At 40.9% G+C, this 20,236-nt stretch overlaps 15 non-coding genes across 15 annotated transcripts; 4 read left to right on the top strand and 11 right to left on the bottom strand.

Annotated features, from left to right (window-relative positions):
- Positions 1-2,317: 2,317 nt before the first annotated feature.
- Positions 2,318-2,433, bottom strand: LOC143730063 (U5 spliceosomal RNA). Its single transcript, XR_013200295.1, has one exon. It is a non-coding gene; the product is annotated as a U5 spliceosomal RNA (small nuclear RNA).
- Positions 2,434-4,371: 1,938 nt separating this feature from the next.
- On the bottom strand, positions 4,372-4,487 carry LOC143730262 (U5 spliceosomal RNA). Its single transcript, XR_013200475.1, has one exon. It is a non-coding gene; the product is annotated as a U5 spliceosomal RNA (small nuclear RNA).
- Positions 4,488-5,487: 1,000 nt separating this feature from the next.
- LOC143730347 (U5 spliceosomal RNA) lies at positions 5,488-5,603 on the bottom strand. The gene has a single exon (XR_013200552.1). It is a non-coding gene; the product is annotated as a U5 spliceosomal RNA (small nuclear RNA).
- Positions 5,604-7,576: 1,973 nt separating this feature from the next.
- LOC143730261 (U5 spliceosomal RNA) lies at positions 7,577-7,692 on the bottom strand. Its single transcript, XR_013200474.1, has one exon. It is a non-coding gene; the product is annotated as a U5 spliceosomal RNA (small nuclear RNA).
- A 999-nt stretch (positions 7,693-8,691) lies between these two features.
- On the bottom strand, positions 8,692-8,806 carry LOC143730291 (U5 spliceosomal RNA). The gene has a single exon (XR_013200501.1). It is a non-coding gene; the product is annotated as a U5 spliceosomal RNA (small nuclear RNA).
- A 1,446-nt stretch (positions 8,807-10,252) lies between these two features.
- Positions 10,253-10,324, top strand: trnad-guc (transfer RNA aspartic acid (anticodon GUC)). Its single transcript has one exon. It is a non-coding gene; the product is annotated as a tRNA-Asp (tRNA).
- Positions 10,325-10,780: 456 nt separating this feature from the next.
- On the bottom strand, positions 10,781-10,896 carry LOC143730260 (U5 spliceosomal RNA). The gene has a single exon (XR_013200473.1). It is a non-coding gene; the product is annotated as a U5 spliceosomal RNA (small nuclear RNA).
- A 1,000-nt stretch (positions 10,897-11,896) lies between these two features.
- Positions 11,897-12,012, bottom strand: LOC143730062 (U5 spliceosomal RNA). Its single transcript, XR_013200294.1, has one exon. It is a non-coding gene; the product is annotated as a U5 spliceosomal RNA (small nuclear RNA).
- Positions 12,013-12,484: 472 nt separating this feature from the next.
- trnad-guc (transfer RNA aspartic acid (anticodon GUC)) lies at positions 12,485-12,556 on the top strand. The gene has a single exon. It is a non-coding gene; the product is annotated as a tRNA-Asp (tRNA).
- A 2,672-nt stretch (positions 12,557-15,228) lies between these two features.
- Positions 15,229-15,344, bottom strand: LOC143730052 (U5 spliceosomal RNA). The gene has a single exon (XR_013200285.1). It is a non-coding gene; the product is annotated as a U5 spliceosomal RNA (small nuclear RNA).
- A 1,446-nt stretch (positions 15,345-16,790) lies between these two features.
- On the top strand, positions 16,791-16,862 carry trnad-guc (transfer RNA aspartic acid (anticodon GUC)). The gene has a single exon. It is a non-coding gene; the product is annotated as a tRNA-Asp (tRNA).
- Positions 16,863-17,287: 425 nt separating this feature from the next.
- LOC143729858 (U5 spliceosomal RNA) lies at positions 17,288-17,399 on the bottom strand. Its single transcript, XR_013200114.1, has one exon. It is a non-coding gene; the product is annotated as a U5 spliceosomal RNA (small nuclear RNA).
- A 648-nt stretch (positions 17,400-18,047) lies between these two features.
- trnad-guc (transfer RNA aspartic acid (anticodon GUC)) lies at positions 18,048-18,119 on the top strand. Its single transcript has one exon. It is a non-coding gene; the product is annotated as a tRNA-Asp (tRNA).
- A 513-nt stretch (positions 18,120-18,632) lies between these two features.
- Positions 18,633-18,747, bottom strand: LOC143730384 (U5 spliceosomal RNA). Its single transcript, XR_013200586.1, has one exon. It is a non-coding gene; the product is annotated as a U5 spliceosomal RNA (small nuclear RNA).
- Positions 18,748-19,808: 1,061 nt separating this feature from the next.
- LOC143730352 (U5 spliceosomal RNA) lies at positions 19,809-19,923 on the bottom strand. Its single transcript, XR_013200557.1, has one exon. It is a non-coding gene; the product is annotated as a U5 spliceosomal RNA (small nuclear RNA).
- Positions 19,924-20,236: the final 313 nt, after the last annotated feature.

Raw genomic sequence — 20,236 nt, 5'->3', positions numbered from 1 at the left:
AAATAAAAACGAGGCATTACAAAAAAACGATAACTAACTAAAACTGTAATGTGTGTTTGGCAAAACTAACTAAAATAAAATAAAATAATAGAGTAAATGTCCTTAGTTTTCGTCTTTGTAAATGTCTTTCATTTTTAACGCTATTTAAAACACGCAGTGTATTCGTTCAGCTGCATTTCCTTTCGCTGCTCTCCCTCCGTCTCTCTGTCACATGCACGCGCACACACACACACACACACACACACACACACACACACAGCCCCTCCCCTCCGTGCACACCGCGTCTCCATGAAAACGAGGGTTCGACGTTGAAAGCAAGTTCGCGAAAGGTTGGTATCTCGTGAACACCTTTACACAATCACACATTAAAAAGTGGTGCAAAAATATTTTTAATTCTGAATACATTATTGTCTGTGTGTTAATGTCGACCCGAGAAGCGATTGCGCCTTCTTTAGAAAGTTAACTAGTCGCAAATTTGAGGTAAAATGCACTTGGGTTGTCGATATCAAATATATAAGCTGTGATTCAAATATTAAATAATTTTATGTCATTATTCAATACAGATGAGTAGCCGGTCCGACATTAATTTTATGGCCCGCGTCATGCAAAAGATGAATGCACTTTTTATTTTATTTTTAGTTCAAAGGTTGTGCGAATGTTAGACAGTGTGCCTTATATGTAGCCTATATGTTTAATACCGCGGAGTCGGACGCTTTGGATAATCCGTGGTTCAATTAATAAAAAATAACACTTATCATCGTCATTGCGATGTGTGTGGAATGTTTAATGTAGCTTTATATAGCTACTTGATATCTCCGAAATGTAACCATTAACTTGATAAGCGCAACAAATAGCGAAACAAGCGGTAAAGCTGTCAGTTTGTGTGTGCACGCAGAGCTCGTGCATTCAGAGCTGCGCACTTTCAATTGCGTAATTTAAATATCACACTTTAATTATTTATAGCTCATAACTTATAAAAAATAAAATAAAACAAGGTGTTATTACTATATGACAAATGATAGACAGCTATACAGCGCGCAAGGACTGAATTGAGCTCTCTTTCGCGTCTGAATGGACAAATACACAGCATTATGTATAAATGTCCGTTTTGGAGAGTATTCATGCAAACACAGTCAGTTATGTCTTTACAGAACATACAGTTGTGAGAATATCGGATGTGCATCAGTGCAATTGGATCTGCACTCGGTCTTAAAGTGACAGTGCGTAATAAACCTAATGCCGTCTGTGCACTTAATATCAATCAAACAACAAAATAAAAAGAGAAAATAATTCACTGCTCTTTAATGAGAAATAGCCTGTATTTGCTCAATGATTTTCTCCATGTATTTTGAGTTTTTTAATACTCTTGAGTATTATTTTTGTTTTAATACATTTATAATCTACTTTTTTGTTCCAGATTTTTTTTATTTTTATTTTCATATTCAGTATTACTTTAAATCGGACAAAGACTAGCAATACTTACCTTGCAAGGAGGTTTTTAATACTCTGTTTGGGTATGAACTCTTTTTTTGTGCTTAATTTTAATAATTAATATTGCTAGAAAACTGTTAATCCACTTTTTTGTTCCAGATTTTGTTTCACGTTCAGTATTAGCCTACTTTAAATAGGACAAACACTAGCAAGACTTACCTAGCAAGATAGGCAATACACAATATTTCGTACTTATTTAGAAATGCAGTTTATGTCGTCTTTAGTCTATTTGCTATTTAATTTTTTTTCCTGGCACACGTCACTTACACATTTTGCACTTTACTGCGGAGTCTTGTGCAGACTGTTTACATATTTGTGCCCATATGTACATTTTATGTACTGGTTTTATTGTTGAATAGATATTTCTAAAATTGTATGATGTTTTCGTTGAGTTATTATTACCCAATTCTTTTTCTGACCTTTTTGAATCTTGCCCCTGACAAATAACCCAAAATCCAAAAAAAGACTAAAACTAACATTAAAACTAATAAAAACTAAACTAAAACTAAGCATTTTCAAAAAATAAAAACTAAACTAAACTAGCAAACCGACTTTAAAAACTAATTAAAACTAAACTGAATTTGAAAACCAAAATTCAAAACGAAATAAAAATAAAAACTAATGAAAAATGCAAAACTATAATAACCTTGGTTCAAAGCTTTGTTTCTCCCATCACTACCCTTTTGTGCTTGGTAAAACTTACATTCACACCGCTGTCTTGGACAAAACAGCCAATTCTTTTAGCCACGCTCGATCTGTGGCCCGGCCTATTGTGGTACTTTGTTACAAGCTGCCAAACGTCCTCTGTTCTTGAATAAACACATGTAGCTCTGCTGTGAGCAGAGCATCCAAAAATATCAGAAACTCTCAAATGTTCCCCTCCACGGAAATCTTTAGTAAAAGGCGAAAGATTTATGCGTGAATGAAGAGAAACTCGAGCTGTACCCATGAGACGTTGGGACAATGTGGTCGCAAGCACATGCAACCATGCTCAGCAAGGGTAATGTCTGGTGCAGGCTCCTCCCATCCAGCTTATTTTCTTTAAAAAAACAAACAATAATACAGCCATATCCATTAGAGGAAGGAGCAAATGTAAAAAGAATCTGCCCCATCACCAAATGTCCGCAAACCCTATCCAAGAGGATGTCACTGAATCCGATAATATGTCGAAGACCAGTGGTAGTATTCGCATGAGATTTTTATGAACTTCCTGGATGCTAAATGAACAAACCCTTCATCTCCTTGGATTGCGGGTGGATACCTCTATAGGACAGGGTGAGCTCCTTGGCCAAAATAAAAGGCTTAAATAATAATAACTCCATTAATGGAAAGCATATCCAGTATTAAGTGACGTCTCAACGGTTGAGCATAGACAACAGTACCGTACCGCCCAGAGAAGCAATTGGGATGACCAGTCCTCGTTAGTATAGTGGACAGTATCTCCGCCTGTCACACGGAAGACCGGGGTTCGATTAGTCTTCTTCTTTATCACGACCAAACACCTTGCATAAGCTCAGGCTTTACCGTGGAAGGCGCTGTTAAAGTCAACCTGCCGTTCAAGACTCACTTGATTATGTTTAGCTAATTGCATTTGAAAGATTTTACTTTCAAGAAAGCGTTTGCAATAGGTTTGTAAAAGGTGTTTTTTGAATGTTTTGCCTGCGTCTTTTTTTTTTGTGGCATTTTCACTGTTCTGACCAGCGTGTTCCGTTCCGAACGCTTGGAAACAGTGAATAATTTTGCGAAGCAATCGGTTCAAAGCTTTGTTTCTCCCATCACTACCCTTTTGTGCTTGGTAAAACTTACATTCACACTGCTGCCTTGGACAAAACAGCCAACTCTTTTAGCCACGCTCTTTAGTAAATCTTTAATAAAAGGCGAAAGATTTATGCGTGAATGAAGAGAAACTCGAGCTGTACCCATGAGACGTTGGGACAATGTGGTCGCAAGCACATGCAACCATGCTCAGCAAGGGTAATGTGTGGTGCAGGCTCCTCCCATCCAGCTTATTTTCTTTAAAAAAAAAACAGTAATACAGCCATATCCATTAGAGGAAGGAGCAAATGTAAATAGAATCTGCCCCATCACCAAATGTCCGCAAACCCTGTCCGAGAGGATGTCACTTAATCCGATAGTATGTCGAAGACCAGTGGTAGTATTCGCATGAGATTTTTATGAACTTCCTGGATGCTAAATGAACAAACCCTTCATCTCCTTGGATTGCGGGGGATACCTCCATAGGACAGGGTGAGCTCCTTGTCAAAATAAAAGGCTTAAATAATAACAACTCCATTAATGGAAAGCATATCCAGTATTAAGTGACGTCTCAACGGTTGAGCATAGACAGCAGTGCGGTACCGCCCAGAGAAGCTACTGTGATGGCCTGTCACGCGGAAGACCGGGGTTCGATTCCCCGACGGGGAGTCTTCTTCTTTATCACGACCAAACACCTTGCATAAGCTCAGGCTTTACCGTGGAAGGCGCTGTTAAAGTCAACCTGCCTTTCAAGACTCACTTGATTATGTTTAGCTAATTGCATTTTAAAAATTTTACTTTCAAGAAAGCATTTGCAATAGGTTTGTAAAATGTGTTTTTTGAATGTTTGGCCTGAGTCTTTTTTTTTTTTTGTGGCATTTTCACTGTTCTGACCAGCGTGTTGCGTTCCGAACGCTTGGAAACAGTGAATAATGTTGCGAAACAATCGGTTCAAAGCTTTGTTTCTCCCATCACTACCCTTTTGTGCTTGGTAAAACTTACATTCACACCGCTGTCTTGGACAAAACAGCCAATTCTTTTAGCCACGCTCGATCTGTGGCCCAGCCTATTGTGGTACTTTGTTACAAGCTGCCAAAAGTCCTGTGTTCTTGAACAAACACATGTAGCTCTCCTGTGAGAAGAGCATCCAAAAATATCAGAAACTCTCAAATGTTCCCCTCCACGGAAATCTTTAGTAAAAGGCGAAAGATTTATGCGTGAATGAAGAGAAACTCGAGCTGTACCCATGAGACGTTGGGACAATGTGGTCGCAAGCACATGCAACCATGCTCAGCAAGGGTAATGTCTGGTGCAGGCTCCTCCCATCCAGCTTATTTTCTTTAAAAAAAAAACACAATAATACAGCCATATCCATTAGAGGAAGGAGCAAATGTAAAAAGAATCTGCCCCATCACCAAATGTCTGCAAACCCTGTCCAAGAGGATGTCACTGAATCCGATAGTATGTCGAAGACCAGTGGTAGTATTCGCATGAGATTTTTATGAACTTCCTGGATGCTAAATGAACAAACCCTTCATCTCCTTGGATTGCGGGTGGATACCTCCATAGGACAGGGTGAGCTCCTTGGCCAAAATAAAAGGCTTAAATAATTATAACTCCATTAATGGAAAGCATATCCAGTATTAAGTTACGTCTCAACGGTTGAGCATAGACAACAGTAACGTACCACCCAGAGAAGGCACTGTGATGATCATTCCTCGTTAGTATAGTGGACAGTATCTCCGCCTGTCACCTGGTAGAGCGGGGTTCAATTCCCCGACGGGGAGTCTTCTCCTTTATCATGACCAAACACCTTGCATAAGCTCAGGCTTTACCGTGGAAGGCGCTGTTAAAGTCAACCTGCCGTTCAAGACTCATTTGATTATGTTTAGCTAATTGCATTTGAAAGATTTTACTTTCAAGAAAGCGTTTGCAATAGGTTTGTAAAATGTGTTTTTTGAATGTTTGGCCTGAGTCTTTTTTTTTTTGTGGCATTTTCACTGTTCTGACCAGCGTGTTCCGTTCCGAACGCTTGGAAACAGTGAATAATTTTGCGAAGCAATCAGTTCAAAGCTTTGTTTCTCCCATCACTACCCTTTTGTGCTTGGTAAAACTTACATTAACACCGCTGTCTTGGATATAACAGCCAATTATTTTAGCCACGCTCGATCTGTGGCCCAGCCTATTGTGGTACTTTGTTACAAGCTGCCAAACGTCCTCTGTTCTTGAACAAACACATGTAGCTCTGCTGTGAGCAGAGCATCCAAAAATATCAGAAACTCTCAAATGTTCCCCTCCACGGAAATCTTTAGTTAAAGGCGAAAGATTTATGCGTGAATGAAGAGAAACTCGAGCTGTACCCATGAGACGTTGGGACAATGTGGTCGCAAGCACATGCAACCATGCTCAGCAAGGGTAATGTCTGGTGCAGGCTCCTCCCATCCAGCTTATTTTCTTTTAAAAAAAAACAATAATACAGCCATATCGATTAGAGGAAGGAGCAAATGTAAAAAGAATCTGCCCCATCACCAAATGTCCGCAAACCCTGTCCAAGAGGATGTCACTGAATCCGATAGTATGTCGAAGACCAGTGGTAGTATTCGCATGAGATTTTTATGAACTTCCTGGATGCTAAATGAACAAACCCTTCATCTCCTTGGATTGCGGGTGGATACCTCCATAGGACAGGGTGAGCTCCTTGGCCAAAATAAAAGGCTTAAATAATAATAACTCCATTAATGGAAAGCATATCCAGTATTAAGTGACGTCTCAACGGTTGAGCATAGACAACAGTACCGTACCGCCCAGAGAAGCAATTGGGATGACCAGTCCTCGTTAGTATAGTGGACAGTATCTCCGCCTGTCACACGGAAGACCGGGGTTCGATTAGTCTTCTTCTTTATCACGACCAAACACCTTGCATAAGCTCAGGCTTTACCGTGGAAGGCGCTGTTAAAGTCAACCTGCCGTTCAAGACTCACTTGATTATGTTTAGCTAATTGCATTTGAAAGATTTTACTTTCAAGAAAGCGTTTGCAATAGGTTTGTAAAAGGTGTTTTTTGAATGTTTTGCCTGCGTCTTTTTTTTTTGTGGCATTTTCACTGTTCTGACCAGCGTGTTCCGTTCCGAACGCTTGGAAACAGTAAATAATTTTGCGAAGCAATCGGTTCAAAGCTTTGTTTCTCCCATCACTACCCTTTTGTGCTTGGTAAAACTTACATTCACACTGCTGCCTTGGACAAAACAGCCAACTCTTTTAGCCACGCTCTTTAGTAAATCTTTAATAAAAGGCGAAAGATTTATGCGTGAATGAAGAGAAACTCGAGCTGTACCCATGAGACGTTGGGACAATGTGGTCGCAAGCACATGCAACCATGCTCAGCAAGGGTAATGTGTGGTGCAGGCTCCTCCCATCCAGCTTATTTTCTTTAAAAAAAAAACAGTAATACAGCCATATCCATTAGAGGAAGGAGCAAATGTAAATAGAATCTGCCCCATCACCAAATGTCCGCAAACCCTGTCCGAGAGGATGTCACTTAATCCGATAGTATGTCGAAGACCAGTGGTAGTATTCGCATGAGATTTTTATGAACTTCCTGGATGCTAAATGAACAAACCCTTCATCTCCTTGGATTGCGGGGGGATACCTCCATAGGACAGGGTGAGCTCCTTGGCCAAAATAAAAGGCTTAAATAATAACAACTCCATTAATGGAAAGCATATCCAGTATTAAGTGACGTCTCAACGGTTGAGCATAGACAGCAGTGCGGTACCGCCCAGAGAAGCTACTGTGATGGCCAGTCCTCGTTAGTATAGTGGACAGTATCTCCGCCTGTCACGCGGAAGACCGGGGTTTGATTCCCCGACGGGAAGTCTTCTTCTCTATCACGACCAAACACCTTGCATAAGCTCAGGCTTTACCGTGGAAGGCGCTGTTAAAGTCAACCTGCCTTTCAAGACTCACTTGATTATGTTTAGCTAATTGCATTTTAAAAATTTTACTTTCAAGAAAGCATTTGCAATAGGTTTGTAAAATGTGTTTTTTGAATGTTTGGCCTGAGTCTTTTTTTTTTTTTGTGGCATTTTCACTGTTCTGACCAGCGTGTTGCGTTCCGAACGCTTGGAAACAGTGAATAATGTTGCGAAACAATCGGTTCAAAGGTTTGTTTCTCCCATCACTACCCTTTTGTGCTTGGTAAAACTTACATTCACACCGCTGTCTTGGACAAAACAGCCAATTCTTTTAGCCACGCTCGATCTGTGGCCCAGCCTATTGTGGTACTTTGTTACAAGCTGCCAAACGTCCTGTGTTCTTGAACAAACACATGTAGCTCTCCTGTGAGAAGAGCATCCAAAAATATCAGAAACTCTCAAATGTTCCCCTCCACGGAAATCTTTAGTAAAAGGCGAAAGATTTATGCGTGAATGAAGAGAAACTCGAGCTGTACCCATGAGACGTTGGGACAATGTGGTCGCAAGCACATGCAACCATGCTCAGCAAGGGTAATGTCTGGTGCAGGCTCCTCCCATCCAGCTTATTTTCTTTAAAAAAAAAAAACAATAATACAGCCATATCCATTAGAGGAAGGAGCAAATGTAAAAAGAATCTGCCCCATCACCAAATGTCTGCAAACCCTGTCCAAGAGGATGTCACTGAATCCGATAGTATGTCGAAGACCAGTGTTAGTATTCGCATGAGATTTTTATGAACTTCCTGGATGCTAAATGAACAAACCCTTCATCTCCTTGGATTGCGGGTGGATACCTCCATAGGACAGGGTGAGCTCCTTGGCCAAAATAAAAGGCTTAAATAATTATAACTCCATTAATGGAAAGCATATCCAGTATTAAGTTACGTCTCAACGGTTGAGCATAGACAACAGTAACGTACCACCCAGAGAAGGCACTGTGATGATCATTCCTCGTTAGTATAGTGGACAGTATCTCCGCCTGTCACCCGGTAGAGCGGGGTTCAATTCCCCGACGGGGAGTCTTCTTCTTTATCATGACCAAACACCTTGCATAAGCTCAGGCTTTACCGTGGAAGGCGCTGTTAAAGTCAACCTGCCGTTCAAGACTAATTTGATTATGTTTAGCTAATTGCATTTGAAAGATTTTACTTTCAAGAAAGCGTTTGCAATAGGTTTGTAAAATGTGTTTTTTGAATGTTTGGCCTGAGTCTTTTTTTTTTGTGGCATTTTCACTGTTCTGACCAGCGTGTTCCGTTCCGAACGCTTGGAAACAGTGAATAATTTTGCGAAGCAATCAGTTCAAAGCTTTGTTTCTCCCATCACTACCCTTTTGTGCTTGGTAAAACTTACATTCACACCGCTGTCTTGGATATAACAGCCAATTATTTTAGCCACGCTCGATCTGTGGCCCAGCCTATTGTGGTACTTTGTTACAAGCTGCCAAACGTCCTCTGTTCTTGAACAAACACATGTAGCTCTGCTGTGAGCAGAGCATACAAAAATATCAGAAACTCGCAAATGTTCCCCTCCACGGAAATCTTTAGTAAAAGGCGAAAGATTTATGCGTGAATGAAGAGAAACTCGAGCTGTACCCATGAGACGTTGGGACAATGTGGTCGCAAGCACATGCAACCATGCTCAGCAAGGGTAATGTCTGGTGCAGGCTCCTCCCATCCAGCTTATTTTCTTTAAAAAAAAAACAATAATACAGCCATATCGATTAGAGGAAGGAGCAAATGTAAAAAGAATCTGCCCCATCACCAAATGTCCGCAAACCCTGTCCAAGAGGATGTCACTGAATCCGATAGTATGTCGAAGACCAGTGGTAGTATTCGCATGAGATTTTTATGAACTTCCTGGATGCTAAATGAACAAACCCTTCATCTCCTTGGATTGCGGGTGGATACCTCCATAGGACAGGGTGAGCTCCTTGGCCAAAATAAAAGGCTTAAATAATTATAACTCCATTAATGGAAAGCATATCCAGTATTAAGTGACGTCTCAACGGTTGAGCATAGACAACAGTACCGTACCGCCCAGAGAAGCAATTGGGATGACCAGTCCTCGTTAGTATAGTGGACAGTATCTCCGCCTGTCACACGGAAGACCGGGGTTCGATTAGTCTTCTTCTTTATCACGACCAAACACCTTGCATAAGCTCAGGCTTTACCGTGGAAGGCGCTGTTAAAGTCAACCTGCCGTTCAAGACTCACTTGATTATGTTTAGCTAATTGCATTTGAAAGATTTTACTTTCAAGAAAGCGTTTGCAATAGGTTTGTAAAAGGTGTTTTTTGAATGTTTTGCCTGCGTCTTTTTTTTTTGTGGCATTTTCACTGTTCTGACCAGCGTGTTCCGTTCCGAACGCTTGGAAACAGTAAATAATTTTGCGAAGCAATCGGTTCAAAGCTTTGTTTCTCCCATCACTACCCTTTTGTGCTTGGTAAAACTTACATTCACACTGCTGCCTTGGACAAAACAGCCAACTCTTTTAGCCACGCTCTTTAGTAAATCTTTAATAAAAGGCGAAAGATTTATGCGTGAATGAAGAGAAACTCGAGCTGTACCCATGAGACGTTGGGACAATGTGGTCGCAAGCACATGCAACCATGCTCAGCAAGGGTAATGTGTGGTGCAGGCTCCTCCCATCCAGCTTATTTTCTTTAAAAAAAAAACAGTAATACAGCCATATCCATTAGAGGAAGGAGCAAATGTAAATAGAATCTGCCCCATCACCAAATGTCCGCAAACCCTGTCCGAGAGGATGTCACTTAATCCGATAGTATGTCGAAGACCAGTGGTAGTATTCGCATGAGATTTTTATGAACTTCCTGGATGCTAAATGAACAAACCCTTCATCTCCTTGGATTGCGGGGGGATACCTCCATAGGACAGGGTGAGCTCCTTGGCCAAAATAAAAGGCTTAAATAATAACAACTCCATTAATGGAAAGCATATCCAGTATTAAGTGACGTCTCAACGGTTGAGCATAGACAGCAGTGCGGTACCGCCCAGAGAAGCTACTGTGATGGCCAGTCCTCGTTAGTATAGTGGACAGTATCTCCGCCTGTCACGCGGAAGACCGGGGTTCGATTCCCCGACGGGGAGTCTTCTTCTTTATCACGACCAAACACCTTGCATAAGCTCAGGCTTTACCGTGGAAGGCGCTGTTAAAGTCAACCTGCCTTTCAAGACTCACTTGATTATGTTTAGCTAATTGCATTTTAAAAATTTTACTTTCAAGAAAGCATTTGCAATAGGTTTGTAAAATGTGTTTTTTGAATGTTTGGCCTGAGTCTTTTTTTTTTTTTGTGGCATTTTCACTGTTCTGACCAGCGTGTTGCGTTCCGAACGCTTGGAAACAGTGAATAATGTTGCGAAACAATCGGTTCAAAGCTTTGTTTCTCCCATCACTACCCTTTTGTGCTTGGTAAAACTTACATTCACACCGCTGTCTTGGACAAAACAGCCAATTCTTTTAGCCACGCTCGATCTGTGGCCCAGCCTATTGTGGTACTTTGTTACAAGCTGCCAAACGTCCTGTGTTCTTGAACAAACACATGTAGCTCTCCTGTGAGAAGAGCATCCAAAAATATCAGAAACTCTCAAATGTTCCCCTCCACGGAAATCTTTAGTAAAAGGCGAAAGATTTATGCGTGAATGAAGAGAAACTCGAGCTGTACCCATGAGACGTTGGGACAATGTTGTCGCAAGCACATGCAACCATGCTCAGCAAGGGTAATGTCTGGTGCAGGCTCCTCCCATCCAGCTTATTTTCTTTAAAAAAAAAAAAACAATAATACAGCCATATCCATTAGAGGAAGGAGCAAATGTAAAAAGAATCTGCCCCATCACCAAATGTCTGCAAACCCTGTCCAAGAGGATGTCACTGAATCCGATAGTATGTCGAAGACCAGTGGTAGTATTCGCATGAGATTTTTATGAACTTCCTGGATGCTAAATGAACAAACCCTTCATCTCCTTGGATTGCGGGTGGATACCTCCATAGGACAGGGTGAGCTCCTTGGCCAAAATAAAAGGCTTAAATAATTATAACTCCATTAATGGAAAGCATATCCAGTATTAAGTTACGTCTCAACGGTTGAGCATAGACAACAGTAACGTACCACCCAGAGAAGGCACTGTGATGATCATTCCTCGTTAGTATAGTGGACAGTATCTCCGCCTGTCACCCGGTAGAGCGGGGTTCAATTCCCCGACGGGGAGTCTTCTCCTTTATCATGACCAAACACCTTGCATAAGCTCAGGCTTTACCGTGGAAGGCGCTGTTAAAGTCAACCTGCCGTTCAAGACTAATTTGATTATGTTTAGCTAATTGCATTTGAAAGATTTTACTTTCAAGAAAGCGTTTGCAATAGGTTTGTAAAATGTGTTTTTTGAATGTTTGGCCTGAGTCTTTTTTTTTTGTGGCATTTTCACTGTTCTGACCAGCGTGTTCCGTTCCGAACGCTTGGAAACAGTGAATAATTTTGCGAAGCAATCAGTTCAAAGCTTTGTTTCTCCCATCACTACCCTTTTGTGCTTGGTAAAACTTACATTCACACCGCTGTCCTGGATATAACAGCCAATTATTTTAGCCACGCTCGATCTGTGGCCCAGCCTATTGTGGTACTTTGTTACAAGCTGCCAAACGTCCTCTGTTCTTGAACAAACACATGTAGCTCTGCTGTGAGCAGAGCATCCAAAAATATCAGAAACTCTCAAATGTTCCCCTCCACGGAAATCTTTAGTAAAAGGCGAAAGATTTATGCGTGAATGAAGAGAAACTCGAGCTGTACCCATGAGACGTTGGGACAATGTGGTCGCAAGCACATGCAACCATGCTCAGCAAGGGTAATGTCTGGTGCAGGCTCCTCCCATCCAGCTTATTTTCTTTTTAAAAAAAACAATAATACAGCCATATCGATTAGAGGAAGGAGCAAATGTAAAAAGAATCTGCCCCATCACCAAATGTCCGCAAACCCTGTCCAAGAGGATGTCACTGAATCCGATAGTATGTCGAAGACCAGTGGTAGTATTCGCATGAGATTTTTATGAACTTCCTGGATGCTAAATGAACAAACCCTTCATCTCCTTGGATTGCGGGTGGATACCTCCATAGGACAGGGTGAGCTCCTTGGCCAAAATAAAAGGCTTAAATAATTATAACTCCATTAATGGAAAGCATATCCAGTATTAAGTGACGTCTCAACGGTTGAGCATAGACAACAGTACCGTACCGCCCAGAGAAGCCACTGTGATGACCAGTCCTTGTTAGTATAGTGGACAGTATCTCCGCCTGTCACGCGGAAGACCGGGGTTCAATTCCCCGACGGGGAGTCTTCTCTTTTATCATGACCAAACACCTTGCATAAGCTCAGGCTTTACCGTGGAAGGCGCTGTTAAAGTCAACCTGCCCTTCAAGACTCACTTGATTATGTTTAGCTAATTGCATTTGAAAGATTTTACTTTCAAGAAAGCGTTTGCAATAGGTTTGTAAAAGGTGTTTTTTGAATGTTTGGCCTGAGTCTTTTTTTTGTGTGGCATTTTCACTGTTCTGACCAGCGTGTTCCGTTCCGAATGCTTGGAAACAGTGAACAATTTTGCGAAGCAATCAGTTCAAAGCAAGGTTATAATCCTTAACGAAAACGAATGAAAAAACGAAAACTAGGTGGGAAAAAACATTGTCGTTAACTAAAATAAAAATAAAAACGAGGCATTACAATAAAACGATAACTAACTAAAACTGTAATGTGTGTTTGGCAAAACTAACTAAAATAAAATAAAATAATAGAGTAAATGTCCTTAGTTTTCGTCTTTGTAAATGTCTTTCATTTTTAACGCTATTTAAAACACGCAGTGTATTCGTTCAGCTGCATTTCCTTTCGCTGCTCTCCCTCCGTCTCTCTGTCACATGCACGCGCACACACACACACACACACACACACACACAGCCCCTCCCCTCCGTGCACACCGCGTCTCCATGAAAACGAGGGTTCGACGTTGAAAGCAAGTTCGCGAAAGGTTGGTATCTCGTGAACACCTTTACACAATCACACATTAAAAAGTGGTGCAAAAATATTTTTAATTCTGAATACATTATTGTCTGTGTGTTAATGTCGACCCGAGAAGCGATTGCGCCTTCTTTAGAAAGTTAACTAGTCGCAAATTTGAGGTAAAATGCACTTGGGTTGTCGATATCAAATATATAAGCTGTGATTCAAATATTAAATAATGTTATGTCATTATTCAATACAGATGAGTAGCCGGTCCGACATTAATTTTATGGCCCGCGTCATGCAAAAGATGAATGCACTTTTTATTTTATTTTTAGTTCAAAGGTTGTGCGAATGTTAGACAGTGTGCCTTATATGTAGCCTATATGTTTAATACCGCGGAGTCGGACGCTTTGGATAATCCGTGGTTCAATTAATAAAAAATAACACTTATCATCGTCATTGCGATGTGTGTGGAATGTTTAATGTAGCTTTATATAGCTACTTGATATCTCCGAAATGTAACCATTAACTTGATAAGCGCAACAAATAGCGAAACAAGCGGTAAAGCTGTCAGTTTGTGTGTGCACGCAGAGCTCGTGCATTCAGAGCTGCGCACTTTCAATTGCGTAATTTAAATATCACACTTTAATTATTTATAGCTCATAACTTATAAAAAATAAAATAAAACAAGGTGTTATTACTATATGACAAATGATAGACAGCTATACAGCGCGCAAGGACTGAATTGAGCTCTCTTTCGCGTCTGAATGGACAAATACACAGCATTATGTATAAATGTCCGTTTTGGAGAGTATTCATGCAAACACAGTCAGTTATGTCTTTACAGAACATACAGTTGTGAGAATATCGGATGTGCATCAGTGCAATTGGATCTGCACTCGGTCTTAAAGTGACAGTGCGTAATAAACCTAATGCCGTCTGTGCACTTAATATCAATCAAACAACAAAATAAAAAGAGAAAAGAATTCACTGCTCTTTAATGAGAAATAGCCTGTATTTGCTCAATGATTTTCTCCATGTATTTTGAGTTTTTTAATACTCTTGAGTATTATTTTTGTTTTAATACATTTATAATCTACTTTTTTGTTCCAGATTTTTTTAATTTTTATTTTCATATTCAGTATTACTTTAAATCGGACAAAGACTAGCAATACTTACCTTGCAAGGAGGTTTTTAATACTCTGTTTGGGTATGAACTCTTTTTTTGTGCTTAATTTTAATAATTAATATTGCTAGAAAACTGTTAATCCACTTTTTTGTTCCAGATTTTGTTTCACGTTCAGTATTAGCCTACTTTAAATAGGACAAACACTAGCAAGACTTACCTAGCAAGATAGGCAATACACAATATTTCGTACTTATTTAGAAATGCAGTTTATGTCGTCTTTAGTCTATTTGCTATTTAGTTTTTTTTCCTGGCACACGTCACTTACACATTTTGCACTTTACTGCGGAGTCTTGTGCAGACTGTTTACATATTTGTGCCCATATGTACATTTTATGTACTGGTTTTATTGTTGAATAGATATTTCTAAAATTGTATGATGTTTTCGTTGAGTTATTATTACACAATTCTTTTTCTGACCTTTTTGAATCTTGCCCCTGACAAATAACCCAAAATCCAAAAAAAGACTAAAACTAACATTAAAACTAATAAAAACTAAACTAAAACTAAGCATTTTCAAAAAATAAAAACTAAACTAAACTAGCAAACCCACTTTAAAAACTAATTAAAACTAAACTGAATTTGAAAACCAAAATTCAAAACGAAATAAAAATAAAAACTAATGAAAAATGCAAAACTATAATAACCTTGGTTCAAAGCTTTGTTTCTCCCATCACTACCCTTTTGTGCTTGGTAAAACTTACATTCACACCGCTGTCTTGGACAAAACAGCCAATTCTTTTAGCCACGCTCGATCTGTGGCCCGGCCTATTGTGGTACTTTGTTACAAGCTGCCAAACGTCCTCTGTTCTTGAACAAACACATGTAGCTCTGCTGTGAGCAGAGCATCCAAAAATATCAGAAACTCTCAAATGTTCCCCTCCACGGAAATCTTTAGTAAAAGGCGAAAGATTTATGCGTAAATGAAGAGAAACTCGAGCTGTACCCATGAGACGTTTGGACAATGTGGTCGCAAGCACATGCAACCATGCTCAGCAAGGGTAATGTCTGGTGCAGGCTCCTCCCATCCAGCTTATTTTCTTTAAAAAAAAAACAATAATACAGCCATATCCATTAGAGGAAGGAGCAAATGTAAAAAGAATCTGCCCCATCACCAAATGTCCGCAAACCCTGTCCAAGAGGATGTCACTGAATCCGATAATATGTCGAAGACCAGTGGTAGTATTCGCATGAGATTTTTATGAACTTCCTGGATGCTAAATGAACAAACCCTTCATCTCCTTGGATTGCGGGTGGATACCTCCATAGGACAGGGTGAGCTCCTTGGCCAAAATAAAAGGCTTAAATAATAATAACTCCATTAATGGAAAGCATATCCAGTATTAAGTGACGTCTCAACGGTTGAGCATAGACAACAGTACCGTACCGCCCAGAGAAGCAATTGGGATGACCAGTCCTCGTTAGTATAGTGGACAGTATCTCCGCCTGTCACGCGGAAGACCGGGGTTCGATTAGTCTTCTTCTTTATCACGACCAAACACCTTGCATAAGCTCAGGCTTTACCGTGGAAGGTGCTGTTAAAGTCAACCTGCCGTTCAAGACTCACTTGATTATGTTTAGCTAATTGCATTTGAAAGATTTTACTTTCAAGAAAGCGTTTGCAATAGGTTTGTAAAAGGTGTTTTTTGAATGTTTGGCCTGCGTCTTTTTTTTGTGTGGCATTTTCACTGTTCTGACCAGCGTGTTCCGTTCCGAACGCTTGGAAACAGTGAATAATTTTGCGAAGCAATCGGTTCAAAGCTTTGTTTCTCCCATCACTCCCCTTTTGTGCTTGGTAAAACTTACATTCACACTGCTGCCTTGGACAAAACAGCCAACTCTTTTAGCCACGCTCTTTAGTAAATCTTTAATAAAAGGTCGAAAGATTTATGCGTGAATGAAGAGAAACTCGAGCTGTACCCATGAGACGTTGGGACAATGTGGTCGCAAGCACATGCAACCATGCTCAGCAAGGGTAATGTGTGGTGCAGGCTCCTCCCATCCAGCTTATTTTCTTTAAAAAAAAAACAGTAATACAGCCATATCCATTAGAGGAAGGAGCAAATGTAAATAGAATCTGCCCCATCACCAAATGTCCGCAAACACTGTCCGAGAGGATGTCACTTAATCCGATAGTATGTCGAAGACCAGTGGTAGTATTCGCATGAGATTTTTATGAACTTCCTGGATGCTAAATGAACAAACCCTTCATCTCCTTGGATTGCGGGGGGATACCTCCATAGGACAGGGTGAGCTCCTTGGCCAAAATAAAAGGCTTAAATAATAACAACTCCATTAATGGAAAGCATATCCAGTATTAAGTGACGTCTCAACGGTTGAGCATAGACAGCAGTGCGGTACCGCCCAGAGAAACTACTGTGATGGCCAGTCCTCGTTAGTATAGTGGACAGTATCTCCGCCTGTCACGCGGAAGACCGGGGTTTGATTCCCCGACGGGGAGTCTTCTGCTTTATCACGACCAAACACCTTGCATAAGCTCAGGCTTTACCGTGGAAGGCGCTGTTAAAGTCAACCTGCCTTTCAAGACTCACTTGATTATGTTTAGCTAATTGCATTTTAAAAATTTTACTTTCAAGAAAGCATTTGCAATAGGTTTGTAAAATGTGTTTTTTGAATGTTTGGCCTGAGTCTTTTTTTTTTTTTGTGGGATTTTCACTGTTCTGACCAGCGTGTTGCGTTCCAAACGCTTGGAAACAGTGAATAATGTTGCGAAACAATCGGTTCAAAGCTTTGTTTCTCCCATCACTACCCTTTTGTGCTTGGTAAAACTTGCATTCACACTGCTGACACAAGAATCGAAGTTGTGAACTGGGAAAGTGTGGATGGTTTGACGACTACCCAGTTCCAGTCTTGTTCAAAACAGCCAATTCTTTTAGCAGAGCATCCAAAAATATCAGAGACTCGCAAATGTTCCCCCCCGCTCAAATCTTTAGTAAAAGGTGAAAGATTTATGCGTGAATGAAGAGAAACTCGAGCTGTACCCATGATACGTTGGGACAATGTGGTCACAAGCACATGCAACCATGCTCAGCAATGGTAATGTCTGGTGCAGGCTCCTCCCATCCAGCTTATTTTCTTTTAAAAAAAAACAATAATACAGCCATATCCATTAGAGGAAGGAGCAAATGTAAAAAGAATCTGCCCCATCACCAAAGGCTTGTTCGACTTGAACCGGCGCTGCACAGACCGATCGGTTGATGACATCAAAGTAGCGCGAGAGCGATTAGAGAGCAGACGGCTCCTTATGCTTTTGAATCGCTCTCGCGGTACTTTGATGTCATCAACCGATCGGTCTGCGCAGCGCCGGTTCAAGTCGAACAAGCCTCAAATGTCCGCAAACCCTGTCCAAGAGGATGTCACTGAATCCGATAGTATGTCGAAGACCAGTGGTAGTATTCGCATGAGATTTTTATGAACTTCCTGGATGCTAAATGAACAAACCCTTCATCTCCTTGGATTGCGGGTGGATACCTCCATAGGACAGGGTGAGCTCCTTTTCCAAAATAAAAGGCTTAAATAATAATAACTCCATTAATGGAAAGCATATCCAGTATTAAGTGACGTCTCAACGGTTTAGCATAGACAACAGTACCGTACCGCCCAGAGAAGCAACTGTGATGAACAGTCCTCGTTAGTATAGTGGACAGTATCTCTGCCTGTCACGCGGAAGACCGGGGTTCGATTCCCCGACGGGGAGTCTTCTTCTTTATCACGACCAAACACCTTGCATAAGCTCAGGCTTTACCGTGGAAGGCGCTGTTAAAGTCAACCTGCCGTTCAAGACTCACTTGATTATGTTAAGCTAATTGCATTTGAAAAATTTTACTTTCAAGAAAGCGTTTGCAATAGGTTTGCAAAAGGTGTTTTTTGAATATTTGGCCTGAATCTTTTTTTTGTGGCATTTTCACTGTTCTGACCAGCGTGTTCTGTTCCGAACGCTTGGAAACAGTGAATAATTTTGCGAAGCAATCGGTTCAAAGCTTTGTTTCTCCCATCACTACCCTTTTGTGCTTGGTAAAACTTACATTCACACTGCTGACACAAGACTCGAAGTTGTGAACTGGGAAAGTGTGGATGGTTTGACGACTACCCAGTTCCAGTCTTGGACAAAACAGCCAATTCTTTTAGCCACGCTCGATCTCTGGCCCAGCCTATTGTGGTACTTTGTTACAAGCTGCCAAACGTCCTCTGTTCTTGAACAAACACATGTAACTCTGCTGTGAGCAGAGTATCCAAAAATATCAGAAACTCGCAAATGTTCCTCTCCACGGAAATCTTTAGTAAAAGGCGAAAAATGTATGCGTGAATGAAGAGAAACTCGAGCTGTACCCATGAGACGTTGGGACAATGTGGTCGCTAGCACATGCAACCATGCTCAGCAAGGGTAATGTCTGGTGCAGGCTCCTCCCATCCAGCTTATTTTCTTTAAAAAAACAAAACAATAATACAGCCATATCCATTAGAGGAAGGAGCAAATGTAAAAAGAATCTGCCCCATCACCAAATGTCCGCAAACCCTGTCCAAGAGGATGTCACTGAATCCGATAGTATGTCGAAGACCAGTGGTAGTATTCACATGAGATTTTTATGAACTTCCTGGATGCTAAATGAACAAATCCTTCATCTCCTTGGATTGCGGGTGGATACCTCCATAGGACAGGGTGAGCTCTTTGGCCAAAATAAAAGGCTTAAATAATAATAACTCCATTAATGGAAAGCATATCCAGTATTAAGTGACGTCTCAACGGTTGAGCATAGACAACAGTACCGTACCGCCCAGAGAAGCAACTGTGATGACCAGTCCTCGTTAGTATAGTGGACAGTATCTCTGACTGTCACGCGGAAGACAGGGGTTCGATTCCCCGACGGGGAGTATTCTTCTTTATCACGACCAAACACCTTGCATAAGCTCAGGCTTTACCGTGGAAGGCGCTTTTAAAGTCAACCTGCCGTTCAAGACTCACTTGATTATGTTTAGCTAAGTGCATTTGAAAGATTTTACTTTCAAGAAAGCGTTTGCAATAGGTTTGTAAAAGGTGTGTTTTGAATGTTTGGCCTGAGTCTTTTTTTTTTTTGGCATTTTCACTGTTCTGACCAGCGTGTTGCGTTCCGAACGCTTGGAAACAGTGAATAATGTTGCAAAACAATCGGTTCAAAGCTTTGTTTCTCCCATCACTACCCTTTTGTGATTGGTAAAACTTACATTCACACTGCTGACACAAGACTCGAAGTTGTGAACTGGGAATGTGTGGATGGTTTGACGACTACCCAGTTTCAGTCTTGGACAAAACAGCCAATTCTTTTAGCCACACTCGATCTTTGGCCTAGCCTATTGTGGTACTTTGTCACAAGCTGCCAACATCCTCTGTTCTTGAACAAACACGTGTAGCTCTGCTGTGAGCAGAGCATCCAAAAATATCAGAAACTCGCAAATGTTCCTCTCCACGGAAATCTTTAGTAAAAGGCGAAAGATTTCTGAGTGAATGAAGAGAAACTCGAGCTGTACCCATGATATGTTGGGACAATGTGCTCACAAGCACATGCAACCATGCTCAGCAAGGGTAATGTCTGGTGCAGGCTCCTCCCATCCAGCTTATTTTCTTTAAAAAAAAAAACAATAATACAGCCATATCCATTAGAGGAAGTAGCAAATGTAAAAAGAATCTGCCCCATCACCAAATGTCCGCAAACCCTGTCCAAGAGGATGTCACTGAATCCGATAGTATGTCGAAGACCAGTGGTAGTATTCGCATGAGATTTTTATGAACTTCCTGGATGCTAAATGAACAAACCCTTCATCTCCTTGGATTTCGGG

Source organism: Siphateles boraxobius, unplaced genomic scaffold (assembly GCF_051911475.1).
Source record: "Siphateles boraxobius isolate OS27281-9 unplaced genomic scaffold, OSU_SipBor_1 8, whole genome shotgun sequence".
Lineage (NCBI taxonomy): Eukaryota > Metazoa > Chordata > Actinopteri > Cypriniformes > Leuciscidae > Siphateles > Siphateles boraxobius.
This window is presented reverse-complemented; position numbering and strand designations above follow the sequence as displayed.